General features: G+C 42.5%; 1 protein-coding gene across 2 annotated transcripts in view; it reads left to right on the top strand.

The window, feature by feature from the left end:
• Window positions 1-4,011: 4,011 nt before the first annotated feature.
• The window catches only part of LOC124284054 (prostaglandin E2 receptor EP4 subtype-like), a 65,188-nt gene continuing 43,426 nt past the window's right edge, over window positions 4,012-25,773 (top strand). The window contains exon 1 of one of the 2 annotated variants that reach the window (XM_046720118.1): window positions 4,012-4,079. The gene's annotated coding sequence lies outside the window, so the exon portion shown is untranslated. Of the gene's footprint in view, window positions 4,080-21,831; window positions 22,114-25,773 lie in introns of those variants that run through there. The other variant, XM_046720117.1, reaches the window with a different exon arrangement.

Here is a 25,773-nt window from a genome sequence, read left to right as displayed (position 1 = left end):
GTTTGATTTGTTTGTTGTTTAACGCCCCACTCAGCAATATTCCAGCTATATGGCTACGGTCTGTAAATAATCGAGTCCTGACCAGACAATCCAGTGATCAACAGCATAGCATCGATCTACGCAATTGGGATACGATGACATGTGTCAACAATGTCAGCAAGCCTAACCACCCGATCCCGTTAGTCGCCTCTCACAAGCATGGGTTGGTGAAAAACAATTCTAACTTGGATATTCACGGGTTTCGTGACGTCAAAGACCCGTTTCTGATGGGTACATGGTACACATGGGTACACTATGTGAAGCCCATTTCTAGTGTCCCTCTCCGTGCTACTGCTGAAATATTGCTAACAGTGGCGAAAAACCATACTCACCCACTCATTCAGCCATACCAGGGACTGGTACCAATCAGTGTCAAATATATGGGTTTAGTTCCTGCAATACTATTCATATAAATGACGGCAAAACGTCATCATTAACTCATGTATTTTAACTATCATGTGGATATTATTAACTACTGACTGAAAGATATCACCGCTAATATCGTGTAATATAAAGTAACTGTCTGGAACTAGTTGGGCTGCGTCTGAGTGTGTTTAATCGAGCATTTTATACCGCACTCTGTTTCATCAACATTTTATAACATTTTCACACTTGCCTTGTTCGACTGATATTGTTTGTTGCTAGGCAATGTGGTCCTCTTGCCAACTAACTGAAAATCTCTAAATCTTGTAATTCCCATGTACGGGGTTGTAAATGCTGTAGTTCGGATCCAATCGATAAGGAGCGTTCGTGTTGAATATCGAACATGAGACAGTGATGGTATAGTGCGGGAACTTGTATGATATATTCACCTCTTATAAATGAGAACTTGTATGATATATGTTTTAATACTTTTGAAGTATCGATACTTTATATCGATGCCGCACTGCAATGTTGATGATAAGATTCAAGGTGATGAAATAAAATATTTTTGCTTACTGTGGTCACATTTTTCGTTCGTTTTAATTCGCAATAAAGTTTATTCGAAAGTTTAGTATTCATTCAGATATGATTATGAATATATGGCACCATCAACGTATTGATGTTGCTGTCCTTCACCATCTGGCTCAGTCAATATCGCTGTTTATTCCTAACCTATGGTAGTTTTGCATATGTTTATAACAATTGGTCAATATCGCTGTTGTGTATTACTCTCAGGCAAAATCGCATATCTTTGAAGCTTTCGTGGAATACCGCTGTCGTTTACTGCTCTGCGTCAACAGAATTGTTATCTACTGCTCTGTGGCACTAGAATCTATGTCTACTGTTCTGTGGCACTAGAACTGTCGTTTACTGCTCTGTGGCACTAAAACTGTCGTTTACTACTCTGTGGTACTAGAACTGTTGTCTACTGCTCCGTTGCAATAGAACTGTTGTCTACTGCTCTGTGTCACTAGAACTGTTGTCTACTGCTCCGGTGCAATAGAACTGTTGTCTACTGCTCTGTGGCACTAGAACTGTTGTCTACTGCTCTGCGTCAATAGAATTGTCTACTGTTCTGTGGCACTCGAACCGATGTCTACTGTTCTGTGGCACTAGAACTATTGCTTACTGCTCTCCGGCACTAGACTATTGCTTACTGCTCTGCGGCACTAAAACTGTTGTCTACTGTTCTGCGGCACTAGAACTGTTGTCTACCGTTCTGTGGCACTAGAACTGTTGTCTACTGCTCTGCGCCACTAGAACTGTTGTCTACAGCTCTGCAGCAATAGAACTGTCGTTTACTGCTCTACAGCACTAGAACTGTTGTTTCCTGCTCTGCGGCACTAGAACTGTTGTTTACTGCTCTACAGCACTAGAACTGTTGTCTACAGCTCTGCAGCAATAGAACTGTTGTCTGCTGCTCTGCGGCACTAGAACTGTTGTTTACTGCTCTGCGGCACTAGAACTGTTGTCTACTGCTCTGCAGCACTAGAACTGTTGTCTACTGCTCCGTTGCAATAGAACTGTTTTCTACAGCTCTGCAGCAATAGAACTGTCGTTTACTGCTCTACAGCACTAGAACTATTGTTTACTGCTCTGCGGCACTAGAACTGTTGTTTACTGCTCTACAGCACTAGAACTGTTGTCTACAGCTCTGCAGCAATAGAACTGTTGTCTGCTGCTCTGCGGCACTAGAACTGTTATTTACTGCTCTGTGGCACTAAAACTGTTGTCCACTGCTCTGCAGCACTAGAACTGTTGTCCACTGCTCTGCGGCACTAGAACTGTTGTCTACTGCTCTGCGGCACTAGAACTGTTGTCTACTGCTTCGTTGCAATAGAACTGCTGTCTACTGCTCTGCGGCACTAGAACTGTTGTCTACTGCTCCGTTGCAATAGAACTGTTTTCTACTGCTCTGTGGCACTAGAACTGTTGTCTACTGCTCTGTGGCACTAGAATTGTCTACTGTTCAGTGGCACTAGAACCGATGTCTACTGTTCTGTGGCACTCGAACCGATGTCTACTGTTCTGTGGCACTAGAACTATTGCTTACTGCTCTCCGGCACTAGACTATTGCCTACTGCTCTGCGGCACTAAAACTGTTGTCTACTGTTCTGCGGCACTAGAACCGTTGTCTACTGCTCTGTGGCACTATAATTGTTGTCTGCTGCTCTGCGGCACTAGAACTGTTGTTCACTGCTCTGCGGCACTAGAACTGTTGTCTACTGCTCCGTTGCAATAGAACTGTTGTCTACTGCTCTGCGGCACTAGAACTGTTGTCTACCGTTCTGTGACACTAGAACTGTTGTCTGCTGCTCTGCGCCACTAGAACTGTTGTCTACTGCTCTGCAGCAATAGAACTGTCGTTTACTGCTCTAAAGCACTAGAACTGTTGTTTACTGCTCTGCGGCACTAGAACTGTTGTTTACTGCTCTACAGCACTAGAACTGTTGTCTACAGCTCTGCAGCAATAGAACTGTTGTCTGCTGCTCTGCGGCACTAGAACTGTTGTTTACTGCTCTCCGGCACTAGAACTGTTGTCTACTGCTCCGTTGCAATAGAACTGTTGTCTACTGCTCTGCGGCACTAGAACTGTTGTCTACTGCTCCGTTGCAATAGAACTGTTGTCTACTGCTCTGCGGCACTAGAACTGTTGTTTACTACTCTACAGCACTAGAACTGTTGTCTACATCTCTGCAGCAATAGAACTGTTGTCTGCTGCTCTGCGGCACTTGAACTGTTGTTTACTGCTCTGCGGCACTAGAACTGTTGTCTACTGCTTTGCGGCACTAGAACTGTTTTCTACTGCTCCGTTGCAATAGAACTGTTGTCTACTGCTCTGCGGCACTAGAACTGTTGTCTACTGCTCTGCGGCACTAGAACTGTTGTCTACTGCTCCGTTGCAATAGTACTGTTGTCTACCTCTAACGGTCATTATTCTTTTCGGCCAGTATCGGTCTCGTGAATTGCTTTCGAGAAATATCGATCTTCTTAACTCACAGATCAAAACGGATTTGCTTATAGCCCTTATTTACATCTCAAGTATCATACGCATCCTGCTGTTGTTTATTGCACTGCGCTACCGTTGTCTTCTTTCGGTCCACGTCACTGATGTTTTGTTTACTGCTCTTCCTCTGTTCCTTCAAACATTAAACCGGTGCATTACAAAAAAGCACCCCGTGATACAACAGTACCCAAACAACGAGACAGAATTCCCCAGCTGCGCCTTGACGAGTCACAGCACCAATTAACCTCACAAACTTGGTAATTACATTTTGAAAGTTTCATACTGCCTCAAGCCAGCACAAGAATACGACAGGTAAGAGCTAACGCGCGCCAACTCAGCTGATGGCAAAGTGTAGGACATTAGAAACGGATAACCCAGAATGCTGGAAGCTTCGAGTGCAGGGTCTCTTGGTATACAAGACCTTAGTGGTGTGTGGCGCGCTGTGGGCGGAGGATACTCCTATGACGGTGTACACTCCTTCAGCACGAGGAGATGATATATAGACTCAGGATACATGAATACCATTCTCTGTATGAAAGTGATGAAGACTAGACCAACTTGTTCCTCGTGTCAGACTGTGGTTTGTTTGTATATGGAAAAGGCATGGAAGGTAAGTGTGAACACACATGATTGAGTGAGTGTGATTGGATGCCGCTTGTACACTATCAGTATATTCATTATACCACGTCATATCAACTTGATAGGCATGTGGGCCGAAGTGAATGAAAGATATGATGATGATAGTAGCTATTCTATTAGGAACATAATATGGGAATCGATCTAGTTTGAATCGGATTTTAGCCAGCATGTAGTGGCTCATTTCTTTACTTGGCCTACCGTGACGTTTGTGAACAGATTCTCAACAGATTTGTGATGCTTCCACAGAGTCATTAGTAATTTGTTTTGATATTATTAATGAGTGAGTATGGTTTTACGCCGCTTTTAGCAATATTCCAGCAATATTACTGCGAGGGACACCAGAAATGGGCTTCACACATAGTACCCATGTGGGGAATCGAACCCGGTCTTCGGCGTGACGAGCGAACGCTTTAACCACTAGGCTACCACACCGTCTGCTATTATTAATGAAGGGGCTTGTAGGGTAGCCTAGTTGTTAAAGCAGTCACTACTCAGAAGGCCCTGGTTCGCTTGCCACCGTCGTGATATTGCCAGAATATTGCTAGTAGCGGCGTAAAATCATACTCACTCACTAACTCAGTATTATGAATGGTAATTGTAAACAATCTAACGCACTGCTGTTATTTAAGCACAGCACAAAACTCCATTTTGAAATTCGTCCTTAAATGGCAGCACGTCATAGTCGCTACACATTCAGTAATGAGAAAGTTAAACACAGATAAACGAAGTAGAACTTATCTTTTGTGAATGATTCATTTCTAAGGATAATCGGTTAAACGAATCACCTTACAATAGGTTATTGTTAAGATCGTTCAGTGAGAAAGAACGTCATAATAATATTCGAATGACGTCAATAATGCCGTCGGTATGACGTAGATAATACAAGGGATAATTGCGCAAGGGCACGTATAACTTTTATAAATTTGGCTTTGGGTTAAATACTCCGGCAGTCTTCAAATGTATGGCTTTTTAGTGTCTTACTAGTTTTAATGTCTCTTGTTCCAAATTCGGGGTTATTTCCTAACACCCTATTGAATACATGGATATTACATTGTCACGCCACTATATGTTCACGGGCTACTGAAATGTAGTACATACAGACAGGCATACAGATATTGTACATATCTTCATCACATAGCTTCCACAGTGTGTACGGGATCGGGTGGTCAGGCTCGCTGGCTTGGTTGACAAATGTCATCGGTTCCCAATTGCGCAGATCGATGCTCATGCTGTTGATCAATGGATTGTCTGGTCCAGACTCGATTATTTACAGACCGCCGCCATATAGCTGGAATATTGCTGAGTGCGGCGTAAAACTAAACTCACTCACTCACTCCACACTGTTGGACCAGTCCTTCCTTCAATATCACTGCGGTGTGCGGCTAGCCTTGCTCCAAGGCTGTACTGAATCCTAACCCCATGGATGTATAGTAATTCTATCCTGAAGGAGGCAAGTCTAGATAAGGGGGAAGTATAAGGACGCCAGTCTGTTGGAGGGATATTTGTACTTTTTTAATTATCATTTAAACTATTAACTATTACCTTGGAGACTTAAGCAAGAATAAAGCAAAAGTAATGTGTAGTTGATGGAACTGTACCTCTTGCATCATGAGAGTGCAAATACTCTGTAACTAACTAAAGGCTCATTTTGGAAACATCGGTTGCTCCATGTCAATTAACGGACAACAAATCTCTTCATCCTACAGATTTTATCGTACATGTCCAACAAATTTATGTGTTTCATATTTTAAATTGACAAATACTCATATTTATTTACGAATTCGGGATATCACAGAGGCAACCTGTCTGCCAGATCCGATATGAGTTTGGCTACATTCGGCTCAATGCGCTTGGCACCGCGTATCTGGTAGCTTTGCTTGGCCACCTGTGGTTTCTTCTGTAAATGTTGTTAGTTGACTGCTCTGTGTGTCGGGCCCTACAGCTGCGGTCTGCTGATAAGAATGTAAATCACATTACAGTATGTCGTTATCAGAATCACATTGTATTATCTGCTTCATCTGTAGAATTGGAATTGGAGTGAGTGAGTGAGTTTAGTTTTACGCCGCACTCAGCAACATTTTAGCTATATGGCGGCGATCTGTAAATAATCGAGTCTGGACCAGACAATCCAGTGATCAACAGCATGATATCTATCTACGCAATTCGAATACGATGACATGTGTCAACCAAGTCAGCGAATCTGACCACCCGATCCCGTTAGTCGCCTCTTACGACAAGCATGGGTTGCTGAAGACCAATTCTAACCCGGATATTCACGTGAATGTATCTCTGGAAGCACCGACTGCCTGGTAGTGTTGGTATCGCTAACAGTCATATCCTTGTACTTCATTACAACACTAAATTTCAGAATCGGGAACAGTCAGATGGTTTTAGCTTCATATAACATTTCCTTTACTATTTCGAACGTTGATCATTTCACCAAGCTGTTGTCAGCTCAACAGTATATGGAAGCCATGTGCAAACCCGCGCTACAAATAATACGTTGAATCATTTTTCATCACATGGACAATGTTAGGTAAGTTCAAGGCGACTTGTTAAGAAATGTGTTATTTGGAAATATTGTAAAATGAAAAATCCTTTACTTTACGTCATTTGATTGGTTGATTGGTTGTTATTTAACGCTGCACTCAGCAATATTCCAGTTATATGGCGGCGGTCTGTAAATAATCCAGTCTGGACCAGACAATACAGTGATCAACAACATGAACATCGATTTACACAATTGGGATACGATGACATGTGTCAACAAGTCAGTGGGCCTGACACCTGATCCCGTTAGTCGCCATAGGGGCCGTATGTTTCACTCAGTGTGTGTGTGTGTGTGTGTGTGTGTGTGTGTGTGTGTGTGTGTGTGTGTGTGTGTGTGTGTGTGTGTGTGTGTTCGTGTTCGTGTGTGTGTTCGTGTTCGTGTGTGTGTGTTCGTGTGTTCGTGTGTGTTACAACATCAAGGTCACATTGCTCTAGGCCTCAGTTCAAATTTCAAAAAGTTTTAAAGAAGACGTGTGCAGGACATTTCAAAGTTGTGCGCATCATTTACAACAATTATGTGCCATCCTAGGTCTCTAATTTGACTTGTGACGTACGTTCATGATTCTTTTCAGATGAACATTTGCCTAGACTCTGCATGTAGTCATGAGGTTTGACACCTGGTACACACTTTTGATAGTGATTCATAAACACCTTTTATGATATAGTCGGAATTGCACAACGACTCTGCTTTTAGTAGTGATTTGCTATGGACGTGGAAAGGGTTTTGTCGTTTATGATTACGTTCGGCTCATGTGTAAATATAGACGGTACAACTTCGTGGGAAATATTTTTTCTAAACAAAAACTAATCAATTAATAATTTATTTATTTAGGTATCTTCGGATGGTTGACATACATGTCTACAAGATTCAATTATTTACAGACCCCTGTCATATAGCCGGCCTATTGCTGAGAACTAATCAATTATATATTTAGGTATTTTTCGATTCTTAGCCCTGGTAGTATAAAATATACTCTCCCAAAAAAGAAACGCATCATGAAAACAGCAATTTCATGTAGCAATGAATTAAAACGTGATTCATTTTACAAAAGGTTTTGCTCTGTTTATGAGTCCTATGGTGTTTATGTTTTGAAACATCATGACAAAACGCACCATCCGTAAAATACCCGTATTTAACAGCATGATTTTCAATTTCGGCGTGTAGTGTCACAGAATACACAATTCACATGCAATGCACGTGAAAGTTGGGGATCAGATAGTCTCAATGATGGGTATAAAAGGTTGATCGCTGTCTGTCGATTATTCACTGTATTTGGAATATTGTTGACGAACGCAAAATGCCACGTCTAAGTGAAGCGAACCGTCATATCGCCATTGGTTTGCTTGAAGCTGGCCAGTCTCAACGTGCAGTTGCCCGACGCATGAATGTTCACCAAAGCACCATTTCACCGCTCTGGGAGAGATATCGCCGGCAGAATGCGGTAGCAGATACCCCTCGTAGTGGGCGACCTCGAGCGACCACTGCGGCGCAGGATCGCTTCATCCGGGTACATCACCTGCGTCATCGAACAGTTACGGCGACCAGTACCGCTCGACAAATACCCGGATTGAGGAGGCTTTCTGCACAGACCGTCAGGAACAGGTGGACAGAGGCTGGTTTACGTGCCAGAAGACCTTATTTTGGCCCTGTGCTTCGACAACAACATCGTCGACATCGAGTTCAATGATGCACCAACGTTCAGGCCTGGAACCTACCGAATTGGCGTAGAATCTGGTTCAGTGATGAATCACGATTTCTATTGGAACGACGCGATGGAAGAATGCGGGTGTACATACGTCGACGTGAAGGTTTCGCCGACGCTTGCGTTCCCCAGGTGGATAGATTCGGCGGGGAAAGTGTTATGATGTGGGGAGCGATCACCTGCCGTAGGAGAAGTGATTTGGTGATGATCCAGGGCAACCTGACAGCTCAACGGTACTGTGACGAAATCCTACGCCCACACCTTCTTCCAATCGTTGATCGCCAGAGGGAGTTGTTTCAACAGGACAATGCCAGGCCCCACACAGCACGTCACACTAGAGACTTCCTCCAGAACCACATCATCAATGTGCTCCCCTGGCCCTCAAGATCACCGGACTTAAACCCGATCGAACATCTGTTGGATGCCCAGGACAGACGGGTGCGACGCCGTAACCCTCAGCCCCAGACACTTCAGCAACTCGCACAGGCACTACAGGCAGAGTGGGCTGCAATTGGGCAACACGAGATTCTGAGGCTTATTCGTTCGATGCCGAGGCGATGCCGTGCAGTTCTGGATGCCCACGGTGGTCACACGAGGTATTGACTTCAGCACCCCCTCACGTCTCCATGTGACACTCAAACTGACTTTCCCCGAGTTTGTGCCAAAGACGGATAAGTCTGCATTCCCAGTGTGCAATTTCGCTATATTTCATTAACTCATAAAGCCTACAAGATGTTTCAAAATAAACATACAAATACAGTTGAAATTCCTATATGCGTTTCTTTTGTGGGAGAATATATATATGTTACGATGTACATATACTATTTGGTGCCCCTTGCATGCGCTCTGACCAATAAAGATCTTCTAACGCGCTGCCAAACACTAGAATGTTCATTATTTCTCGTCCTGCATCTGTTTTAAGCAAGACAAGAAATCATTCATGTGGTAAACACATTTTGACGTATCGCTTGACTTGGGCAAACGATACCATAATGTATTTTTGAGTCCAAGGACCAATTTTCTGAATTAGTTTAGCATAAACACATTGTATTCGAAAGCACAAACTATGTTAACGAGTCTCAATTGGTGGTTGTCAGATATTTGGCGAGAGTTCAGGGCTAAGACTGGATCTACTATCACTTGAGAATGTTACAGTTTTAAGTTCTGCTGTTGGCTTCGTGTCTCAGAAAGCGTGAGTTAGTTTAGCTTTTTTGGCGCCCAGTTCTGTGTTCCCCGCCGTAATATTGCCAGTGAGTGCTGCAAATGACATAGTATGTCCTGCATGCTTGGATGGTTTAAGAAGAGAGTGGAATCCTTAATATTGGTCCCCAGTAACCAATACTAGTCGATAGGGGATACGAAGTTGTCAGGCTCATAGCTCATTTAATCTCAATTGAGAGGATCTATGCTCACAACGTGCCTAATATAATGATTGTCTTGTCCAGATTCAATTATTTACACCCCGCTGTCATATCGCAGGCCTAATGCTGAGTGCCACGTTCTACAACAAACACACAGAGAACAGTGTGGCTATTGAAAGCATAAACCATTTTGCTCATCAACCTTTTAGTAAGAGCCCACTTGCGGTCTGAAGAGGGAAGTCGTTATAGTCGCACGATCATTATGTTTTTCGGTGTGTGAAATCTGATGCAGGGACTGAAAAAGAAGCCGTTGATGCTGATGCTGATGCAGATGTTTTACTTCCCGAACTCATCATATTTTGCAGATTTAGTAAGATTCTATGCCCGATTAAAGTGATCCATATCTATATCATAAATCCTCTTCCGTATTCCGAAGGAATCAATAATATTACTGGATTATTACCTATTGATCATCTATCGGGATCATCTTCATCGATTAGGTGTGGTGAGGTGAAATGGGGTTTAACGCTGTACCTAAGAATATTTCGCTCATATGACGACGTGCATGCGTGTGTATGTGTGGCTGCTTGTACTAGCCCAGAATTAAGCTTGTTTTATAGTGCTAGCTCACTGAGATACCATGCCACAGTTAAGGATGAATACCCCACTCAGACACATTACACTGACTCTGAGCAGAACAGTCCTTGTTTTACCCATTAATGCCGAGCGCCAGGCAGGGAACAACAAGTGCCATATTTTAACGCCTTTTGGTATGACGCGGCCGGGGATCGAACCCGCGACCTTCCGTTGTCCGGACGGACGCTCTATCCACTACACCACGGTGGCGGTCCCTTCATCGATTAGCACAAGGCACAAGGTACATCAAGCTGTAACTGAGTCGTATATCAAATAAAGGTTGATATTTATTCAGTATTGCCCAGACACATATATCACATCCCTTGACACTATAAACAATAACACTGTTTCTGTTCATGTTTTGTGTTTATCGACATGAAAAGGAGAAATCATCATACCGTCGCCCACAGAACGTCATTTATATCATCCTTAGATGAAATATGTACATAAATCTATGGTCACAAATCAAACCATGCACCCGTAAAGATCCGGATCAGAATTGATCTTCAGTAACCCATGCTTTCGTAAGAGGTGACTAAAGGTATCGAGTGGTCAGGCTCGCTGACTTGGTTGACTCATCGTATCCCAGATGCATAGATCGATGATCATGCAGTTGATCACTGGGTTGTCTGGTACAGACTCGATTACTTGCAGACTGACACCATATAGCTGGAATATTGCTGAGTGTGGCGTTAAAGAACGGACCAACCAACCAATCAAACCACGCCTGTGAAGTAATATGTTTGTGGCATTATTTAAAGAGTGCCAATGTGCAAGATCAGTCTCAAGCTTTTCTTGCTCAAACTAATTCATATGGAAAATTAATTCAAGAAAATTTCATTCATTGCCATATGCTGTAAAAAGTATATCTTCCACTGAAGATCACAGCTTAAGTAGGTGTCTGAGAATTCATAGCAAAAGTATTGTTTAAAAACAATAAATATGTTGCAGCGCACATGTAACCATGAACCAGTCCAAACGAGAAATGTCTAATACTGTATCGGTATGTGAAAATAATTATTCTGATCTTGATAGTGAACGAATTATTACCAAGTTGCACCCAGAGCAAATATTTTCATTTAAAACACTGTTCCCTCAGTTATTGCCAAGTTCCCTCTCAGCACTAGATATATCAGACATTCACAAGATATGGTGATAACATAGTCTATGGTGACTGAAGGTCGTCATGTAAGTGATTATATTGGAGATATAAACGGACTTTTTGATGGGCATATTAGAAGTTGAGCTGATGAAGAATGATGACAATTTTTATGGATATACAACTTCTTTTCATTCTGATTCTAATGCCATAGATTCTAATGTCGTTGTCATGGTTTCTTCACATGATGGTGGTCATGGTTTCTTCACCTGGAACACGCCATGAAACTGTCACAGCTGACAATGTTGTGCAAAATCATATCTGACGAAGGATGTCATTAGTCTGCACACACCCATAACAGAATCTACCAACGTATCTATTTGAAATGCACTCACTATGATCAGCGAAGATATGTGAAACAGATGGGGTATGGAACATTGAAGACAGATGAGCTGCAGTATGTATATTGATGTTGCTTTTCAATGTGATATACCATTAAGATTGGTGGTGTTAATGTACCAGATTGCCTTGAACACTCTAACTGAAATATGTAAAAACGTCTCCTAACCAGCCTTCGTTACTGAGTTCAATCGTGAATTAAAGTATTGGTGATGCTTGCAGTGTGGTTACTTTCACAATGTTCTGAAAAGTTCGTTGACATTAAATGAAACAAATTGTCCGAGTGTGCCCAAACGCCGATTTCCCTAAAAACACGTCATTTAGTTGTGGTAGAGGTAGTAGCAGGAGTAGCAGTAGAGTGAGTGAGTGAGTTTAGTTTTACGCCGCTTTTAGCAGTATTCCAGCAATATCACGGTGGGGACAGCAGAAATGGGCTTTCCTTTCGATTCCCCACCCATGTGGGGAATCGAACCCGGGTTTTCGGCGTGACGAGCGAACGCTTTAACCACTAGGCTACCCCACCGCCCCGAGTAGCAGTAGAAACAGTAGTATAGTAGTAGTGGTAGTGATAGCAGCGATAGCAGTGGTAATACCAACAACGCAATTAGTAGTAGTAGTAGTAGTAGTAGTAGTAGTTTACCCAAGAAGATCCGGGGTTAGAATTGGTCTCCAACAACCCATGCTTGTCGTAGGAGGCGACCAACTGGATCTGGTGGTCAGGCTCGCTGACTTGGCTGTCATCGTATGCCTATTGCAGATATCGATGCTCATGCTGTTAATCACTGCATAGCCTGTTCCTGGTACTGACCGCCGTCATATAGCTGGAATATTGCTGATTACGGTTTAAAATAACAAAGTCGCAGTAGCAGTGGCAGTAGCAATGACGCAAAGACAGTAGTAGTAGTAGTAGTAGTAGTAGTAGTAGTAGTAGTAGTAACAACTACGAACGGAACGTATTACTTGCATCACGAGTGGACAAATACACATGGCATCACTACCCCATATAACATAATTACATTAGCATCTCCCTGTGGAGAAAGCAAGCCAGTATGAGTGTTTGACATCTTTGCACCATGGCAACAGTCATCCTGTAACTTATTGGGGAAATCCTGCGGAGGCGGCATCAGACATTACGTCTGGTGGCATTGGTAATAAGTGGCAGGGATGATCTATTGAAGTCAAGGGGCTTGGTTAGCTATAACAGAGTTCGCAGACATGACCTGACACGTGACCTGACACAGCCCAGCAATATGTGACCTGAAGCTGACTTTCTCGAAAACCCTTCATTGTCATTGAAAGACAGCACAAGTTTAATTGCGGCATATCAGCTAGACAAATAGGAAGCAAGTACCTCTGCAAGTGTACAACCATTAGCCCGACACTGCTGGCAAAGCTCTCTTTAAACGATAAACTGGGGATCTTCGTGTGTCTTCAAACTTTCACACATATTCGCCTCTTCTCAGAGTGGCTCTCAACGAGTCTTGAAGTACCTGAGATACCGGCGCTGCTGTCGTCATCACAGGAAGTATTCGGCAACATCCGTTATGGCGAACAAATCTAGGTCGTCTGAATCTAACGTCAGCTGCTTATATTGCAATCGGTCACGGTTCCTTTCTCGTAGGAAAGTCGATTTACTTCTGGTCTGTGTTAAGTAGTTTCGAGGCAAGTCTGCAAAAGGTTAGCAAGGTGAGACCTAGTTGGACCTGTGTCTGTCTGGCTTGAAACATTTACACTTCCGATGTCTCCAGGATGTGTTCAGACCCCAAAGATGGTCAGTCCATATATCGCTACATCTTTATCCACTCTAACTGTACTCCAAGGGGTGATAGGGTGATCGAGTAGTTGAAGGTATCCCTCGTTCGCAAAGAGCATGGGTTTGATTCCCAACATATGCGTAACTGATTTCTGGTAACCTTCGCTTCAGTAATCTGGAATAAGGCATTCAGTCTCCTGAACTTTTATTCATTCCACTCACTAATCGGTTATAAGTGTTAATTACGACAGGTTTGTGATCAGTTGTGGTAACAGGTCATTGTTTCTCAAGCGTGCGAACAGAGCTTTTCTAAACCTTGGTCCTGATATGAAAGCGTGTACACCGAGACACAGCTGCATGTATGTAGTATGTAAATACTGCTTCACTTGTGATAAGGATGTATATATCACGATGGCTTAATAAGTGGATCTGTGAGTAAGGTTTATATATCACAGATGTGAATTGGTTAGGGTTGCGTTCCAGGATCCACATACAAACACACTGACGGATGTTTCAACAATATACGTCATTTGGGCAGTCGACGGCTATAATTCCGATGTTTTGAATGGATCGTTGCCTTTTTGGATTACAAAATTGCACAGCATGTATTTAACCTTCTTTTACAGCGCATATAACTTCATGTATATCTATATATTGACATTGAAACCTATGGTGCACAGAATGTTACATGGATATGAAATCTATATTTCACCCACGCCAGATATACATGACGTGGAAATTGATTTCATACGCGGAAAATGTTTACACTTCTATCTTCTCAAAGTTGCGGTGAAAACAATGGTAATTCACATACTTCAAGCATCCACACTACTGCAAATATTTGCCCAGGCGCTGTTGTGTTACTCTGGCGCATTCCATTGGATGGTTGAAACTAATATTTACTTTCAATTTGGCCTCATCTCTAGAATATGATTTGCAGTTTATTGGCACTTAGAGCCACATTTGAATAGGATCCGTTCCTGCTACATTAGTTCCACCATGACTTTATCTCCAGTAATGTACAATAAACTGTTTCTAAAGCATCAAGCAATTGTAGCTATTTCGAAGTCCAATATTTTTAAGACATCAAATGCGTCTTTGATGAGATTGGTTAGGATATAAGCTGCCTATTGTCCTATACTTGGAGTAAATATTGACCACGTCCGAGATATTTGACTTGATATTCCCTTTGTAAATACATTCTGGTGTTATTTAATATCCACTTAACTAGGATCAATAGCTCCTGTTTCAATATGCTCTGATGTTAGCAGGTACCAAGGAGTCAACACAAGTAGGAAAGAGGTCGCATGTGTCATCATCATCAAACTGATAGTAACTCAAGATTCAGAGTCATTACATGGGCCTACATCGTGGGTGACATCTTTTTGCTAAAAAAGCAAAACCCTTTAATGCCTCGAGTTTAAATGTGTTATATACAATAGGGTAATTTTTTTAAGTATGAATGGGCATAGATCTTGAAATTAATATTTCAGTTCCACAAGGCAAAGTATCAAAAAGCAGGCACATCAACACATGAATATGTTACGGTTTTCTGCTGATACGTAACAATAGAAAGTGTAAAATCTAAGGTAATTCTGTTAACACTGCAGTAATTTGACAAAGCTCTTAGACCCCGACGTATACTTTATGGTAGTATTTACTTAGTAGCTGCAGGTATTTAAACGTATGATTATGTAACAGCTTCGGGAGTGAGGTTCATAAGGATTGATAGGAGAAGACGTTCATTTTCATTGGCTCATGCATAGAATTTTCAACGCTATTTCGCCTTTCATGTCCGATAAAATTTATCTTGGATCCCCACTGGTTCACAACAAATCATCCCCTGCAACTTTTAACACCATACACCTGGACAGTGAATGTAGTTTTAAGACAAGCCTGAGGCAGAATACAGTTAAATAAGCGTAACAATTGCATTAAGTAATCAAATATTTCATTCCTGTCCAAAGTTGAGGTTGAAGCACCACGTCTGACGGAACGTCTGTCTGACAAAAACCCACAGGAATAACATCAGACTACATGATTGGTGCTCAGCACAGAAACTTCTAAAAGTAAAAAAATGTTTGTCGAGGCTGACAAAGGTATACTATCTGCAGGGTAATACGTAATATAGAGCTTTATGTAAAACATGCTGTTATCCTTAGAAGCAATATCTTATCTGAAACGTAATTTGTATTGTGAAATGTCTGTAACGTTTGCCGTATATATAAAATTACTTGGACATGGGCCGGAGGCCTTAAGTACAATAAATATCTTTGACTTTGACAGTGGTCTTACTGGTTCAGACAACAATTGTTTGAGCTCAGATCATGTCTGAACCGACATGGACCCCGTAAGCAAATCAGATGCCACAACAAGTCTATTCAGTTACAGCTCAATTAAGGGAACAAAAACGTCGAATTGTGAGTTATAATGTTGGTGTAACGACCAGTGATCAATCACAGATATCTCACCATTGGGATCATATTCATGAATTCAAAGTAATGAATCATGTCTCTTCAGTGGGTTGAACTGCTACATCTGTCCCAGTATTAATCGCTTCCACAGAATAACATTACACCTCACATCCTTCGATGGTAATACATATCACGTTAACTGGACATGCTGGAGGGCATGTGATGCCTAGTCACGCGTCTCCCCTGCAGCCTAGCCAAAACCTGATACAGTAAATAACAGCTGTCGTCTGTCAAGGTATCGGGGACCTTATCAACGAAATCTCCAAATCCATTGTTTTGTGATGACGTCAATGATATCAGATATATATGATCAGCATTCATTCAAATGGATATTGATACACTTCTGTTGCATGTACTCTATTGTCTTGACAGGCCAACTTAAACGTCAGATCCTGATGGGTCAATACTGAACAATCAAACCATTACCTCGGTAGTTGCTCACAGTGACTATATGGACGTGTTTCTGTCACGTCTAGTATATCTACAATCACATGTACACAACTAACTTAAAAAATCAATAGCACAAGGTAAAAGGCCAGACGAAAATCTTTACCAATCCAGGGACTATATTTCAATGAGTGGAAACATCGGCTAAAGTTTACGTACAGCGTCCACCATAGCATATTCTGGACTGGAAGGGTTTTCCATATAATAATTTATAACACAAAGATGGCCTTCAGACAAATAGGAAGACAAATCAAGTCATCTAATTTGTCAACAGAAACTGAAGAGAAAGTATACATACATTGGTGCTGGTGGCTGAAAACGGTTATTCGATGGTGATGTATTGATGCGGTTGTCATAGATCACGTTCTGGTTTGGTCAAATCCAGGTTTGAAGTGTATGCTTTTTAACCGACATTTTACATTGGATCAACACAGTTTGTTTATCAGTAGTAGATTTATTTGGTAGATATTGATGGACTGATATCAGCATAATGAACTGTATAATGAGTTCAGGACACTCTAATCCTCAGTATTAAGATGACCAGATGTCACTAAAATGAATGATACTTAACAATGAACAGATAATGTGTTCTGGTTTACAGTTGCATCAAACCCTCTCACAACTGACTCCTGAAACTATATTTTCGGGCTAAAGTATCTGAAGGACAGACATTTTCATGATGGTAGAGACGTGGGCACACAGCTGTCTATAATACATAAATTACAACAATGGTCTACAATAAAACTACTATTAAGTGAAAGCACCGAATAAGCCATAACACTACCAATTCCAGTGAGTGAGTGAGTGAGTGAGTGAGTGAGTTTAGTTTTACGCCGCTTTTAGCAATAGTCCAGCATCACGGCGGGGGACACCTGCAATGGGCTTTACACATTGTGCCAATGTGGGGAATCGAACCCGGGTCTTCGGTGTGACGAGCGAACGCTTTAACCACAAGACTCCCCCACTGCCCCACCAATTCCAGAAATAGCATCACAGCATATCACCCCAAAAACTCCCCGCCTTTGATACCATACAAGGCCATTGATTGTGTAGGCCATGTCATACAAAAGAGGTTCTACGGGGAGTTCTGTATGTGATGGCATTGACGCACCATCGCCCATATGACTGATCACCGTACTCAGCAGACCTAAATGTACATACCAATCCCTCGGAGCTCCATTGAAAGACATAATAGTGATCATACGAATGAGTGTTAGTTCTCACCCCAAACCTTCTGTCGGCCATGGCAAATATTTGCTGGTAACAAGGTTTTTGGAGATGGGACATAGATTTATAGACGAATGTGTTTACTTTCGATTTTATCCGACAACCATTGGAAGTGGAGACGTATTTGAATAGCACATTCCATTCGCTCCACTATAAAAAAAATCCGGACCGAGACTCTTCAAGCAAGGGTTGCAGTTAATCCGTTTCGGATGAGAACGGCTTTCTGGAGATTTCTTCTTTAATTCAGGTGGTCGTTGCTTTCTTGAATATTGTTTGGTGCCATGTTGACCGTCTAATTTTGCAAATTAAACCTTGAGATTTATGTAAAAGATATTAAGGGAAAGTAGTTCCGTTTTTTTCAGGAATCGATGTCACAGTTTGCATCAAATTATACTGACACTGTCTGTGATTTCGCTTCCACGAGCGACTTGTTTTCGAAACATAGAATAACGCAAAACGAGCATCTGTTTTTATTGACGCCCGTGCTGCACCTAGGAGTTTCGATATCTCTTAATACTGTTCTTGCCAATTTGAAATTGGGAGAGTGCCTGCCAAAACGGTAATTTGGACAAGTTTCAAAACTGAGAGTTCCCATCATATTCAACTAAATGACGTAGTACTAGGATTATATATCCGATTGACGTTGATGATTCATTACAATAACTAGCATTTCCACTAGCGGAAGACGTAGACACTTGATTAATTATGACTGCTATAACTTTCATGTAGCCTAAAAGCATCCATTTTTGCCAGGAAACCTTTGCTATCAGCCACACACTATTTCCTACTCACCACATATATATTTTCATGAGAAGTAAACAAAATAATAAGTCTCCCATATCTATCAAGATAGTTATTCGCGAAAATGCATTAACTCCTGTAAACAGTTTGTGTGAGATTGAATCCCAAAGTGCTTTCTTTTCTTTGCTTATGGTGAATATTTTACGAGCGTTTCCGGTTGTGCACTTTTCTCACCTTGAACCATTGGTAATAGGTTTGTTTGCTTGTTTTTCTGCTTATTGTCTGGCTTTTTTGTTGCTTGACGCCATATTCCAGCTGTATGATGGGGTTCTAAAAATAGTCCAGCCTTGACATCATGGTCTATCCAGCTGGGATCCTTTCAAGTTGACATACATCAATGAATTCGTTTTGTTCACGATCAGGTGCATTCAGTCCTGATTGAGAATAGAAGTGGTATATATTTTTTTATTTTCCTCAAAGCTTCTGTTAACATTTAATGTCACATCGGCAATATTTCAGCCTTAGTTTTGTATTAAATGTACCACACATGTATTGCACATGCGCTGACTGATGGCATATTACAGATATGTCAGTTGTTGGATACAGTGGTTTTACGCCGTTTTTAGCAATATTCCAGCAATATCACGGCGAGGGAACCAGAAATGGGCTTCACACATTGTACCCATTTGGGGAATCGAACCCGGGCCTTCGGAGTGATGAGCTAACGCTTTAACCACTAGGCTACCCCCACCGCCCCTGTTAAATACAAAATATACAGAAAAATGACAAAGATCAAGGTCCACCATTCCAAAGAATGATAGTGAAACCTCATGCAGTTGTCTGTGCTTCGTGGTCACGCCGTCAGACATGACGACCGAACTCTCCCTTTTGATGTTCTGATTAAGTCCGGTGATTTAGAGAACAATGTGCAGAGTCTCTTCTACGTGTGCTGTATGTTGTATGTTGACGTGCCTTAGGTTCCAGCTGTGAGTCGTTAAAAGATGTCTTCAAATCCATAATACGAGCACCGAGTGGTTGCAGGATTTCATCACAAAATATGCCTTGCAACATGTGTATGCTAACACTGTGAGAGATTTCGTCAACATCATTACTCTTCCCCGGCCTTAAGCAGCTGTCGGGAAACAGGCAGTTTTCCCCAACAGTTCTCCAGCACATCATTGGTCATAGTTCAACACGTCTGAAGGTCCATCTGGCTCCTATGCCTGCCTCCTGAAGACGAACCCCTCTGTCTGATCAGAGATGTCTCACAATCGTGGAAGTGCAGATGTTGTAGATGAAGATGTTACATCTGACGTAATCGTTGTCAGGTTAAAATACGTGTAGCTGAAGATATATAGAAGGATTTAATACAATAAACTCAGACAATGTTAGCCACTGGTGTTTTCAGCCTTTATTGGAATAGTAAGTAGGTGAGCCTGGGCTAATTACCTAGCTCCAGTCCCTGATGATGTACCTCGAAAATATATGACAAGCAAGAAGAAAATGTGTTCTTAAGATGATAGTGAACAATTATGAATGGAAGGCAAATAATCCAGTATAGTAACTATGCAGCTTCGATAGAACAAATGGTTCCAAGATGTACTCATGCAAAAGTGCGGCCCTGAATTCTTCATTCGGTCAGTGACATTTATTGACAACACATTTTACTAAGGAATTTGCTCTTCAATATTTAGAAACGGTCAAAATCACCCTAAGAAATTTGCTTGCTGGGAAGGGTTTTTTGTCATTCCCTTGGCCCACACCGTCGAACATAAAACCAGTAGAGCTCATAAATTCCGTAAAAGAGCTGCGAAACAAATCAGGTCACCCACGAGTAATCGCTGCCTAATTTATTACTTGTTTGTTGAACTAATGGTGTCATAAAAAGACGAAGTCTAAATCTAGTGATTTCATTATCAATTACTCTCAAGTCTCTAAGGATTCTTCTTGTAGGACTCTTGTTGGATGTGGAGATTTCTTTGAGATCTTTATTGATGAACACAATTTCATGTTTCCCTGCGTTCTTGATTCCACTAACATCCAAATAGCAATCTGGTTCGCTTCTTCGAAAGCCGACATTGCTGTGCCTTTATTGAGATGAAGTTGTATAGATTCAACACAAACACATTCGTGTGTAGAAACATGCGCATTACGCCTAATGGTATTTCGTATAATACTGGTATTTAATATCGATCTTATTGGGAAGGTGTCTGAGATTTGAATTCAAGGTAATCTGAAATATATGGATGTACCTGGATTACTTATCATGGAACCATGGATTCTGATGTAAGACTTCCCAAAAAAGGAGCAAGAGATAGGGTTTCGATCTCGGCCACGTCGTACCAAAAGATGATACTTATTGTTGATGAAACAAGTTTTGCTTTCCTTGTCGTCAGTATTCTATGTCTGAGACGAGGTATTCATGTTAAACTAAGGGCAAGGGATATGCAAGTTGCACACCCATATCGAGTGTGTTGTATGACAGGTAATACATCTGATTTTGTGTGTTGACAGCTGAATGTGGGACTCATATGCATGTTAATTGTTTTTTTATAAACATTTTTTTCCTATATGTTTTTGTTTTTTTGCTGTTGTCTTTTGTTGTTGTATTGTTTTGTTGGGGTCAGTTTGTTTTGTTTTTGTTTCTGTTTTGTTTATTTTTGTTTTGTTTTTGTTTCTTTGTTTTTTGGTTGTTGTTTTTATTTATTTTAATTTGTTTAATTTATTTTATTTTTTTGGAGGGGGGTCTATCTACGCGTCACACATAATCCCACATCCTAGTTTCTAAATCATAAGCGTTTTCAGATTAAAATTAAGAGGAAATTACAAGTAATAAAACAGATATTACCTTTGGATATGTCAGACACTCTGCTAAGGGTTTATAATATATCAGTTACAGTAAAGACGTATTATATACTCACAGGCCTTGAACGAGATATAGAAACATGACACACAGGCTCATTAAAATTGACAACGTGTGATGGTTCGTTTGAAAAGGGGATGAGATTATGGAGGGTACTGATGCTATATGTCAAGGACGTGTATGATGAAAAATGTGTCATGTCCTACGTTTCATTGAAACCAACGCTATTGTCGGTCAATATTGATGTTTCAGGTCTCTGATTATGAATGATTAAAATGATTAACTACGAACATGTTTGTTTGTCGGTTACTAAGTAGAGACAGCGTTGGGGTCAACGTGACAACAAAGGGCACGAGACACCTACCTCAACATTTTCCAACCCACGTGGCAACGTAAACATTAGGCTTCACATTACAATAAGGTGAAACTGGTTACAAATTCCGCTGAGATAGATGTATTGTTCACGGCAAGAGGTCACCTACACCTTCCTTTTGTGTTTAACGGAGTGTGAAACGAGAACCTGCTTCCCGCGTCTGTCAGCGAGCATGTGATGCTGGTGTTGGGACATCTCAATTAAAGCACTTTGTGGAGATGGGTGCGTTGGTGCCGCGGTCGATACGGCGTTGTACGTGTAGCTATTTACTGCTGACTGTCCAGATTTGGTGAGATCATGCGTTCAGAGGAGTTGTGGCACGAGATGCTAGCTAACATCCAACATCAGCACCGCTGAGTATTCAAGTATCATCTGAACCGTAAGTGTCTCTTTTATTCCATTCGACATTGATGTGATCGTTTTCACTTGACATCTGTGTTTCCTCTATTTCCTTTTGACCTATGTTTCCTGTATTCCACCTAACACTTGTTTCACCGATATTGTTTTCTCCACTTGACATCTGTGTTTCCACTTTCACCACTTGACATATGTGTTTCCACTTTCACCATTTGACGCCTGTGTTTTCTCTGTTTCCACAATACGTCTGTGTTCTCTTTCTTTACTGGACATATGGGCTTTCTCTATTCCACTTGACATCTGTTGTGTTTTCTATACTCCACTATACGTTTGTGTGTCCTCTTTCTCCACTATACGTTTGTGTGTCCTCTTTCTCCACTTGACGTCTGTGTGTCCTCTTTCTCCACTTGACGTCTGTGTCCTCTTTCTCCACTTGACGTATGTGTGTCCTCTTTCTCCACATGACGTCTGTGTCCTCTTTCTCCGCTTGACGTCTGTGTTTCCTCTTTCTCCACTTGACGTCTGTGTTTCCTCTTTCTCCACTTGACGTCTGTGTTTCCTCTTTCTCCACTTGACCTCTGTGTGTCCTCTTTCTCCACATAACATCTGTGTCTCCTATTTCTCCACTTGACGTCTGTGTTTCCTCTTTCTCCACTTGACGTCTGTGTCCTCCTCTTTCTCCACTTGACGTCTGTGTTTCCTCTTTCTCCACTTGACGTGTCCACCTCCCTGTGTTCTCTCCACTTGACGTCTGTGTCCTCTTTCTCCACTTGACGTCTGTGTCCTCTTTCTCCGTTGACCTCTGTGTTTCCTCTTTCTCCACTTGACGTTTGTGTGTCCTCTTTCTCCACACATTGACGTCTGTGTTTCTCCACTCCATCTTGACGTCTGTGTCCTCTTTTCTCCACTTGACGTCTGTGTGTCCTCTTTCTCCACTTGACGTCTGTGTGTCCTCTTTCTCCACTTGACGTCTGTGTGTCCTCTCTCCACTCCCTTGACGTCTGTGTTTCCTCTTTCTCCACTTGACGTCTGTGTTTCCTCTTTCTCCACTTGACGTCTGTGTTTCCTCTTTCTCCACTTGACGTCTGTGTGTCCTCTTTCTCCACTTGACGTCTGTGTTTCCTCTTTCTCCACTTGACGCCTGTGTGTCCTCTTTCTCCACTTGACGTCTGTGTTTCCTCTTTCTCCACTTGACCTGTGTCCTCTTTCTCCACTTGACGTCTGTGTTTCCTCTTTCTCCACTTGACGTCTGTGTTCCTCTTTCTCCACTTGACGTCTGTGTGTCCTCTTTCTCCACTGACGTCTGTGTGTCCCTCTTTCTCCACTTGACGTCTGTGTTTCCTCTTTCTCCACCTGACGTCTGTGTGTCCTCTTTCTCCACGTCTGTGTCGTCTCCACTTGTGTGTCCTCTTTCTCCACTTGACGTCTGTGTTTCCTCTTTCTCCACTCTGACGTCTGTGTGTCCTCTTTCTCCACTTGACGTCTGTGTTTCCTCTTTCTCCACTTGACGTCTGTGTGTCCTCTTTCTCCACTTGACGTCTGTGTTTCCTCTTTCTCCACTTGACGTCTGTGTTTCCTCTTTCTCCACCTTGACGTCTGTGTCCTCTTTCTCCACTCCGACGTCTGTGTGTGTCCTCTTTCTCCACTTGACGTCTGTGTTTCCTCTTTCTCCACTTGACGTCTGTGTCCTCTTTCTCCACTTGACGTCTGTGTTTCCTCTTTCTCCACTTGACGTCTGTGTGTCCTCTTTCTCCACTTGACGTCTGTGTTTCCTCTTTCTCCACTTGACGTCTGTGTTCCTCTTTCTCCACTCCACGTCTGTGTCCTCTTTTCTCCACTTGACGTCTGTGTTTCCTCTTTCTCCACTTGACGTCTGTGTGTCCTCTTTCTCCACTGTGTTTCCTCTGTCTCCTCTTTCCTCTCCACTCTGACGTCTGTGTTTCCTCTTTCTCCACTTGACGTCTGTGTGTCCTCTTTCTCCACTGTCTGTGTTTCCTCTTTTCTCCACTTGACGTCTGTGTCCTCTCTTTCTCCACTTTGACGTCTGTGTCCCTCTTTCTCCACTTGACCTCCTTTCTCCACTTGACGTCTGTGTGTCCTCTTTCCACTTGACGTCTGTGTTTCCTCTTTCTCCACTCCACTGACGTCTGTGTGTCCTCTTTCTCCACTTGGCTGACGTCTGTGTCCCTCCTCTTTCTCACTTGACGTCTGTGTTTCCTCTTTCTCCACTTTGACGTCTGTGTTTCCTCTTTCTCCACTTGACGTCTGTGTCTCCTCTTTCTTCCACCCTCTTTCTGACGCCTGTGTTTCCTCTTTCTCCACTGTCTGTGTGTCCTCTTTCTCCACTTTCTGTGTTTCCTCCACCGACGTCTGTGTTTCCTCTTTCTCCACTTGGCCTGTGTTTCCTCTGTGTCCTCTTTCTCCACCTGTGTGTTGTCCTCTTTCTCCACTTGACGTCTGTGTTTCCTCTGTGTGTCCTCTGTGTGTCCACTTGACGTCTGTGTTTCCTCTTTCTCCATCTGTGTGTCCTCTCCTCCACCGACGTCTGTGTCCTCTTTCTCCACTGTGACGTCTGTCCTCTTCCTCTTTGTCCTGTGTTTCCTCTTTCTCCACCTGTTGTCCTCTTTCTCCACTTGACGTCTGTCCTCTTTCCTCCACCCCGACTCCTATTGTGTCCTCTTTCTCCACTGTGTCTGTGTCCTCTTTCTCCACTTGTTTCCTCTTTCTCCACTGTGTTCCTCTTTCTCCACTTGACGTCTGTGTTTCCTCTTTCTCCACTGACGTCTGTCTCCTCTTTCTCCACTCCACCCATTTGTCTGTGTTTCCTCTTTCTCCACTTGACGTCTGTGTGTCCTCTTTCTCCACTGTGACGTCTGTGTTCCTCTTTCTCCACCACGTCTGTGTGTCCTCTTTCTCCACTTGTCTGTGTCCTCTTTCTCCACTTGACGTCTGTGTGTCCTCTTTCTCCACCCGTCGTCTGTGTCCCTCTTTCCTCCACCACCCGACGTCTGTGTATGTCCTCTTTCTCCACTTGACGTCTGTGTGTCCTCTTTCTCCACTGTGTCTGTGTGTCCTCTTTCTCCACTTGACGTCTGTGTTCCTCTTTCTCCACTTGTCCTCTGTGTGTCCACTGTGTGTCCCTCTTTCCTCCTCTGTGTGTCCCTTTTCCTGTGTTTCCTCTTTCTCCACTGACGTCTGTGTGTCCTCTTTCTCCACTTGACGTCTGTGTGTCCTCTTTCTCCACTGACGTCTGTGTTTGTCCTCTTTCTCCACTTTCTGTCTGTGTTTCCTCTTTCTCCACTGGCGTCTGTGTGTCCTCTTTCTCCACTGGCGTCTGTGTTCCTCTTTCCTCTGTGTGTCTGTCCTCTTTCTCCACTGTGTCTGTGTGTTCCTCTTTCTCCACTTGGCGTCTGTGTTTCCTCTTTCTCCACTCTGTTCCTCTGTGTTTCCTCTTTCTCCACTGTGACGTCTGTGTTTCTTTCTCTTTCTGTGTGTCCTCTTTCTCCTTGATCTGTGTGTCCTCTTTCTCCACTTGACGTCCTGTGTGTCCTCTTTCTCCTGACGTCTGTGTCCTCTTTCTCCACTTGACGTCTGTGTTTCCTCTTTCTCCACTTGACGTCTGTGTTTCCTCTTTCCCACTGACGTCTGTGTTTCCTCTTTCTCCACTTGACGTCTGTGTTTC

Source organism: Haliotis rubra, unplaced genomic scaffold (genome assembly GCF_003918875.1).
Source record: "Haliotis rubra isolate DU_JTF1 unplaced genomic scaffold, ASM391887v1 Scf328, whole genome shotgun sequence".
Classification (NCBI taxonomy): Eukaryota; Metazoa; Mollusca; class Gastropoda; order Lepetellida; family Haliotidae; genus Haliotis; species Haliotis rubra.
The sequence above is the reverse complement of the archived record's forward strand: the minus strand, read 5'-3'. Positions and strand labels throughout refer to the sequence as shown.